Source organism: Microcebus murinus, chromosome 3 (assembly GCF_040939455.1).
Source record: "Microcebus murinus isolate Inina chromosome 3, M.murinus_Inina_mat1.0, whole genome shotgun sequence".
Classification (NCBI taxonomy): domain Eukaryota; kingdom Metazoa; phylum Chordata; class Mammalia; order Primates; family Cheirogaleidae; genus Microcebus; species Microcebus murinus.
In genome coordinates this window covers 104,188,949-104,197,246 of record NC_134106.1, presented here as the reverse complement: position 1 = coordinate 104,197,246, position 8,298 = coordinate 104,188,949, and the positions used below count along the sequence as shown (strand labels likewise).

Below are 8,298 nucleotides of genomic sequence, written 5' to 3'. Positions count from 1 at the left end.
TGACTAAAGTGGGATCACACATTTAGAAACTCTTCATTGATTTAGGAAAGTAAATGAACCACAAAGTAGAGGCAGAAGCTGAATCATAAACATCAGTAGTTTGTAAATTTATCAGATCCATCATTCCATTTACAGTGTAAAAATTGCAGTTCCTTTTCACTCTCTTGAAATAAATTTCATATGAAATGAAACATTTGCACATATAATTTTTAAAACTTCAATATGATGTGCTATCTTTAATGTTAAGAAATAAAAATATAGCAATGTCTACTAAGAGTATGTATATTTTAAAATGTCTGTCTTAAAATTCATGACCCTTATTACATAATAAAGCCATATGAGGTTATATGCTTGCATCTACTTATAATGATTAAGCTTTTACTCAAGAAATAAAAAGATTGGAATGCATTTTGAAAATTAGTAGGAGAATATAAAAAAGCAGAGGTATAAGCATTAAGCAAAGTAGTATCAGAGTAATATTTGCTTATTCCAACTAGTTGGAAAATACTCCTTTTTGGTGTGTAACATTAGTATTATTTCTTTATTAACAATTTGATAGAATTCACCAGTGAGGTTATTTCGGCAAAAGTTATTATGTAGGAAGGTTTTTGATTGCAAATTCAATATTTTAATATATATAGAACTATTCATATTATATATATTTTCATGAATCAGTTTGGTCATTTGTTTTTCAAAGGTTTTGAGAAGAATTAAACTATACCCAAATCTCTCACCATATTCAAAAATTAACACAAGATGATCAAAGACTTAAATGTAAGACCTAAAGCTTTAAAAATTCTGAAAGAAAACCTAGGAAAAATTCTTCTGGGATTGGCCTAGGCAAATAATTTATGACTAAGACCTCAAAAGCAAATATAAGAAATATAAAAATAGACAAATGGGATTTAAACTAAAAAGCTTCTACCCAGCAAAATAAATAATTAACAGAGTAAATAGACAACCTATAGAATAGAAGAAAATATTCATATACTATGCATCTGACAAAAGCCTAATATCCAGAATCTGCAAAGAACTCAAACAACCCAACAAGAAATATAACAAACAATCCTATTAAAAAGTGGGCAAAGGGCATGGATAGGCATTTTCCAAAGAAGATATACAGATGGCCAACAAACTTATGAAAAAATGCTCAACATCACTAATCATTAGAGAAATGAAAATTAAAACCACAATGAAATACTGCCTTACACCAGTCAGAATGGCCATTATTAAAAAAACAAAAAATAGATGTTGGTAAGGATGCAGAAAAAAGGGAACACTTATATACTTTTGATGAGAAGGTAAATTAGATCAACCTCTATGGAAAACAGTGTGGATATTTCTTGAAAGACTAAAAATAAAAGTACCATTCAATCCAGCAATTCCACTACTGGGTATCTACCCAAAGGGAACATATATATATATATATATATATATATCAAAAAGTATCAAAAAGATAACTGCTTTCTTATGTTTATTGCAACACTATTCACAATAGGAAAGATATGGAATCAACCCAACTGTCCATCAATGTCAATGGATAACTGGATAAAGAAAATGTGGAATGTATATATACATATATATATGTGTGTGTGTACGCACACACACACACCATAGAATATTACTCAGCCATGAAAAACTGAATACATGTCTTTTTCAGCAACATTGATGAAACTGGAGGCCATTATCTTAAGTGAAATAACTCAGAAACAGAAAGTCCAACACCACATATTCTCACTTATAAGTGGGAGCTAAATAATGTGCACATATGCACATAGACTATGAAATATTGACATTAAAGACTCAAGAGGGTGGAAGGACAGAAGGGGGGCAGTGGTATGAGAAATTATTTAACTCATTTGATGTACGCTAATCAAGTAATGGTTATAAAAATCCCAGACTTCAGCACTATGCAATACATTCATGTAAAAAAAACTGTACTTGTACTCCCTGAACCTGTAAAAATTTTTAAGAAATTATATTAAAAAAAAGTTTTGTACATTTCATCAACCTTGCTGTTGCATAAACTTCTTATAATATTCTTTATTATCATTTTAATTTCTTAGGCTCTGTGGTAAAGTGCCTTTATTATGCCTAATGTTGATACTGTGTGTCTTTCTCTTTACTGCTTTATTGGTTTAGCAAAAATTATTAATTTTACCCCTGTTTCATGATTAATAAAACCAATGGTTGTATTTTTCAAATTAAATTAAATTAAATTTTAATTTTTAATGTTTTTTTGTTACATTAACTTCCAATTATTTTATTTTTATTTGTTCCACATACTTTGGCTTCAAGTTGTTCTTTTAATTGTTTTTTAATGTGGATACTTAGACCATTTATTTAGACCTCTTTTGCTGCTGAAAACAATTAGAAATATAAATTTACATTGAGATACTACATAAGCTTAATCTCACAATTTTGATATATTGTATATATTTATTAATATTTTTGTTTTCACTCAGTTAAAATTATTTCTTATTTTTAATTATTAAATCTTTCTGAGACCTGAGAACTAGCCAGAATTGTGTACATTTTCCAAATGTTTGGTCATTTGCTAAATATCTTAGTGTTAATAATTTCTGATAATGCTATTGTGATAGTAGAACACAGTCTGTATTATTTCAGGCCATTTAACTTATAGATATGTGTTTTAATGCCAATAATATGATTAAACTTGGTGAATGTATTGCATGTTCACTTGGAAAAAATGTATAGTGCTGTTATTAGAGTGCTCTTTAAAGATTAATGATATTAAGTTGGTTGATACAATCAAATCTGTTCAAATCTTCTGCAGCCTATTGAATTTCTGTAATTGTTCCATCAATTACTTATTCTCATTGTAATAATTTTATATAAGAAGTCTGTAGTTATATTTGATCCTTTTATATTCATTGCATAATGTATCATTGTTGTTTATGTCCAATATTTTCTATTTTAGCTGTTTTCAGCAGTTTAATTATGATATTTCTTGTTGCAGATTTCTTTATTTTTCTCCAGTTTGGAATTCTTTGAATCTCTTGGACTTCAAATTTATAATCTTCATAAAATTGTAATTTTTGACCATTTTTTTCAAATATGTTCTTAGTACCTCTGCCCCTACTGAGAGTCTAATTACATGTAAATAGAACCTCTTGTGATTTTTGGCTCACAGAAGCTCTTTTCTTTTTGCTAGTATTTTTTCTGTGATTCAACTTAGTTTCTGTTTCTTTTCTGAAATGCAGTGATTGTTTTCTTCTTTTTATAGTATATAAACTTGTGATCTTATCTAGTGAATTTTGTACTTCAGACAATATATTTTGTATCTGAAGATGTTGAATTTGTTACTTGTATATATCCTTCATTTTACTGCTAATTATGCTCATATTTTTCTGTAAATATTTGTGCATAATTAGAAAAGTTATTTTAATGCTGTTGTTGCCAATTTTGTTATCTCTGTCATTTCTGGGTCTTTCAACATTTTTCTTCTAGTTATTCATCTCATTTTTCTGTTTCTTGACATCTTTATTGATTTTTATTAAGTAATGGACACTGCTTTGTTTTGGTTTTTATGTTGATGTGTGTTGTATGTTGTTGCCATTTTAAAGAGTTGAACTTTGTCCTTACAAATAATTTTTCTTGGATCACCTGAACCATTTCACACAAGTATTTGAACTTTGTTAGAACAGGTTTGTAGTATCTTTTAATCTGGGGCTAGTCTATTGCTACTGCTAAGGCATGACCTCCTTCAACTTATTTTTAATCCTCTGGTTATTCATTAGAAATCCTCCAGTATGGCTGGTTGGAATTTGAATATATCAAAAGTCCCTTGTGAGTTTTTGGAATTGTTCAGTTAACAGTTTCTGAGTCATTCTTTGCCTGGACTAGTAGACTTGCATGCTACTCATGCATATCCCACCCAGGAAGAGAATAATGAGAATTTCAGTGACGTTTCTGATGTTCTTTCTTTCCTGAGTTCCCTCCAATCGTAAATCAATTCTGCTTCACAAATTCCAAGTATCTATGCATTCTTTAACTCCAGTCTCTGGCTTCCTAAGGAAGCAAGACCCCTCTGCTCTGTGTAGGCTTCCCATTCCTCATCAGGGTCTAAAAAGAATCTACAGGTAGAAAGTCAGATGACCACAGGGCTCACCTGGTTTCCCTCTCTTTGGGTTCTGATTCCTGCACTTCCTGTTGTCCAATGTCTGGAACCATTTGTTTCACATAGTTGTTTGATTTTCAAGCTGTTTATAGTAGAAGAAAAGGGTTACTTGGATGTTAATTAAGTTATTCCATCATTTACAAAAAGTAGAAATATTTTTTCAAAAAAAGGCTATTTAATCAATGTAATGTAATATTGCTTCAACATAAATACAGATGCTATTTTTAGAAAGCATTTAGTTTGAATATGACTATTTTATAATTTCACCAATATCAATTAATAATAATCTTAATATTTCAAAATGTAAAATACTAATTATCGTAATACTTCATTTTACTATCAAGAGTGCCTCTATTTAAGTGATTATTATATTTAAGTGATTTATATATACCCTATTTCTAAGTCCATCAAATGTAGTTCCAAATCTCCACTGTGGTATATTTGCACATGACAGCTACAAATGTAGATTGTGTATGTTAAGCTTATAAATCATGCACCGCAAGTGGCACTGTCATATGTGCTTTAGGGTTTGCTTAAACAGTGAATTATAACTTTAGGTAATGTTAAGCATTACCACTATTTTTTTCTTTTTTGTTTCAGTATATTTGGGGGGTACAAATGTTTAGGATACATATATTGCCCTTGCCCCACCCAAGTCAGAGCTTCAATTGTGTCCATTCCCCCAGCCTCTTTTGATTAAATTATGTGGTCATAGGAAAATTAAGAGTATATAAAAAATTTAAAATACCTGGTCATTATATGTTAAAAACATTTAGATCTAGGCTTAATTAATTATAAATGATTCAGATTTTTGTTTGTTTTTATTTGTCTTATGTTATTTTACTTACTTGATTATATGAATGGAAATTCAAAACTTATGAGATACAGGCCAATTTTTACTTTGTGGTATTCTTACAGCCTTGGTCACACCTACAGAGGGCACTAGAATACCCCAATTGTAAAAATAAAAACAAACAAACAAACAAAACACCATAAAGCAGCTTTTGAAAGTAGTACTATAACTTTTTTTCTTTTTTCTTTTATACCTCATCTTTACTGTAAGCACTGTCATTTTGGAAACTACCCATAACATTCTGTAGATTTGTGTTACCCTCAATGAGGTGAAGATTGTTAAGGGATAGTAACACAAGGGAGTGGAAATGTGGTAGGGTGTGACAGACACAAGTTTGTATTTTAGTGGCTCTGTGCTGGATTAGAAATGAAAGTTTGGCAGGATAATGATAACAGGGAGAGCCAACAGATCAATTAGGGTGTTTTTTCCAGAAATGTAAGTAAAAAGTTATGAATATAGATGTAACATGTTTAAATATATTAGCATGGAGCAGAAGAGAAAAAAAACAGAGAAATAAAAGATGTTTTCTAGGCTAAGATTTATAACTGCACAGGGAGCAAAGTGATGGTAATGGAAGAAGAAATTGGAAAAGGAAGAGGAAAAGGGCAAGAAGGATAAACAGACTGATTTTTTTACTCAGATATTAGAGGAAATTTACCTATTCATTTAAAGAGTAGGAAGACAAATATCATTTTTAAAAATAGAAAATAAATAATCTTTAGAAAATATTGTACATTCTAAAAGAACAATCTTGTAAAAGGATTTAAATAAATGTAGAGAAGTCATTTGTAAATTAAAATGAGAGGCATCACTGGGATGGGGTTTAGAAAGGACTATTAATGTTTTTGTGATTATTGGTAGCTAATGTGCTTTCCACTTTCTTCTCAGTTATACTAAGAGAAGTAGATGGAATAATTCAAAATTAATTAACAGACTTTTCAGTTCCAAGCCAAATGTTCATGTTTTTAGAAATAGAGATATTGTAAAAACCTTTGGCTTCGTGTAAAACATTATTATGAAATATATATTGAATCACATGCAATTCGAGAAGAACTTAATGCATTCTTTAACTTCTTGTATATTTCTAGTAGATGGTGCAAGTGTAATGGTCTACTGAGATTCAGAAAATCTATTGTACGAGGAAGACTTGGCAACAGAAGATGAAAACATGAACCACTATCTATTAGAGATAAATTATTTTGGACAATGTTGCTGGACAAATGTAGGTGCCAGATTTCAAATCTTTACTGATCAAGTTATCAATTACTGTAAGAAACTAAAGTTCTAGAAGAAGAGGAGAAAAAAGAAAGAGAATAAAGTCTAAGAGGAGAAATTAAAGAACAGGAGAAGAAAGAGAAGAAAAGATTCAGGTCCTTAAATAAATAGTAACATGTTGGACAAAAAATCTGGAGCTACTGAAAATTGTTCTATTAAAGTGTCATATCAATATAATTTCAGCAGTGCATCTCTCAAATAAATTCACATACACATCTGAAAAATATATATCCATTAAAATAATAATACCAATATGATAAAAAGAAAACAATGAACTAACATTCATATAGCATTTGCCATGTTTTCTTCTAGTTTAGGACTTGTAAAGTGCTACAAACTGGTTACCTTTCATACTGTTCCATAGCTGGTGGTGGCTTAACTTTCTGCCTCTGCTCATCTTTGAACATGTTCTTTGCTCAATTGTCGTGGCCTTTGCCATGCTGTATCATCACAGCAAACACATACCTATTCTGCAAGACCCAAAGTAATTGCCACAACTCTAAAATCCTTCTTAAATCCTGAAGCCAAGATCATCTTTCCCTTCTATGTGCTCTCACATAATATTTGTAGTCATTTCTATGAAATAATTGCTCCTTTATGTACCTCTTTCTAGGTCCTTGAGAACAGCGCTTAAGTTGTATTAATCACGTATCCCCATGATGTGGAACTGTGCCTGGGATAAAGTAGGCTCTTAAAAATGTTATGTTGAAAATAATGAATAATAAGTGGAATAACCTTAGGGTTTCAGAACAACTAACAACTTCCCTAGAAGGAACAAGTAAACTAAAATAACTATCTTTAATTTTTCAATTTTTGAATATCCCATAATATAGACACCCCTTTTGCAGCAAAACACTGATAGAATTGGAGGCAGATTGTTTAATGAAGATTAAAATTAAAAAAGCAGCAAGACAGATAGAGTACATATGTAATAGAAGTTTTGGATGTGTAAACAAAAAATATGCAAGTATTCTTCTTAAGTAAGAGACTCTAGTAGATTTACTCAAGATGGAAAGATATGGAATAATTAAGAGGAGTTTAAAGTATGAGAAATATCACTATATTCATCATTGAAATAAATCTACCTTTAAACCATGTGAAACTTTTATGTGACTAGATATTTAAAGTAGCAAATGTTAAACTCTTCATCTGAATGCAAAATTATTACCTTCAAATTCTATGAAAGTACTTTGGGTACAATGAACATATGAGTATATCATTGGGATTATGTATTAAAATTTTTAGCTTATGCAACAGGGAATACGTATAGATGGAAAAGGGCCTATAAAATTGATATAGAAATTGTAGCATAAAGAAAATTTAAATAAGTATATAATTAGCATCAATTTAGAGGAAAGTAACTTAAATAATTTATTTCTAGAAACCACACTATATCTTAATTTACTTTTTAAAAATTTATATGTAATAAATCTTATTCTCTTTGATGAAGAGTCTCATGAGTTTAGACTCTTCAATATAATGATGTAAACACCATCAAAGTCAGTATAAAGAACAGTTCCATCAATCCCCAAATTCTCTAGTGATGTTCCTTTGTAGTCAACACCTCACTCACACCAACCACTGGAAATCACAGATCTGCTTGTTTTTGTTTTGTTTTGTTTAAATTATGAAACACTTCATAAATTGTCATACTAACTTTAAGCAGTGGGCATGCTAATCTCTGTGTCATTCCAAATTCAGTGCATGTCCTGTCAAGGTGAGCACTGATCTTTTTTTGTATCTGTATTTTTTCCTTTTCCAAAATGTCATGTAAGTGGAGTTAGAAAATATGTAGCCTTTCATGGTTGCCGTCCTTCAATTTGCAGGAGACATTTGAGATTACATCCATGTTGTTGCATCCATTAATAGTTCGGTCCCCTTTGGTGCTGAGCAGTATTCCATTACAGGTGTGTGTACCAGTTTGTCCACCCAGTGTCCAAGAAACATTTTATTTTAAAGAATTGGTCAAATTCTACCACCACAAATCATGTTGTGATTGTAAAAAGTCATATCAACATGATTTCCAGAT

General features: G+C 30.4%; 1 non-coding gene across 1 annotated transcript; it reads right to left on the bottom strand.

The window, feature by feature from the left end:
- Positions 1-7,890: 7,890 nt before the first annotated feature.
- LOC142870332 (U6 spliceosomal RNA) lies at positions 7,891-7,994 on the bottom strand. Its single transcript, XR_012918746.1, has one exon. It is a non-coding gene; the product is annotated as a U6 spliceosomal RNA (small nuclear RNA).
- Positions 7,995-8,298: the final 304 nt, after the last annotated feature.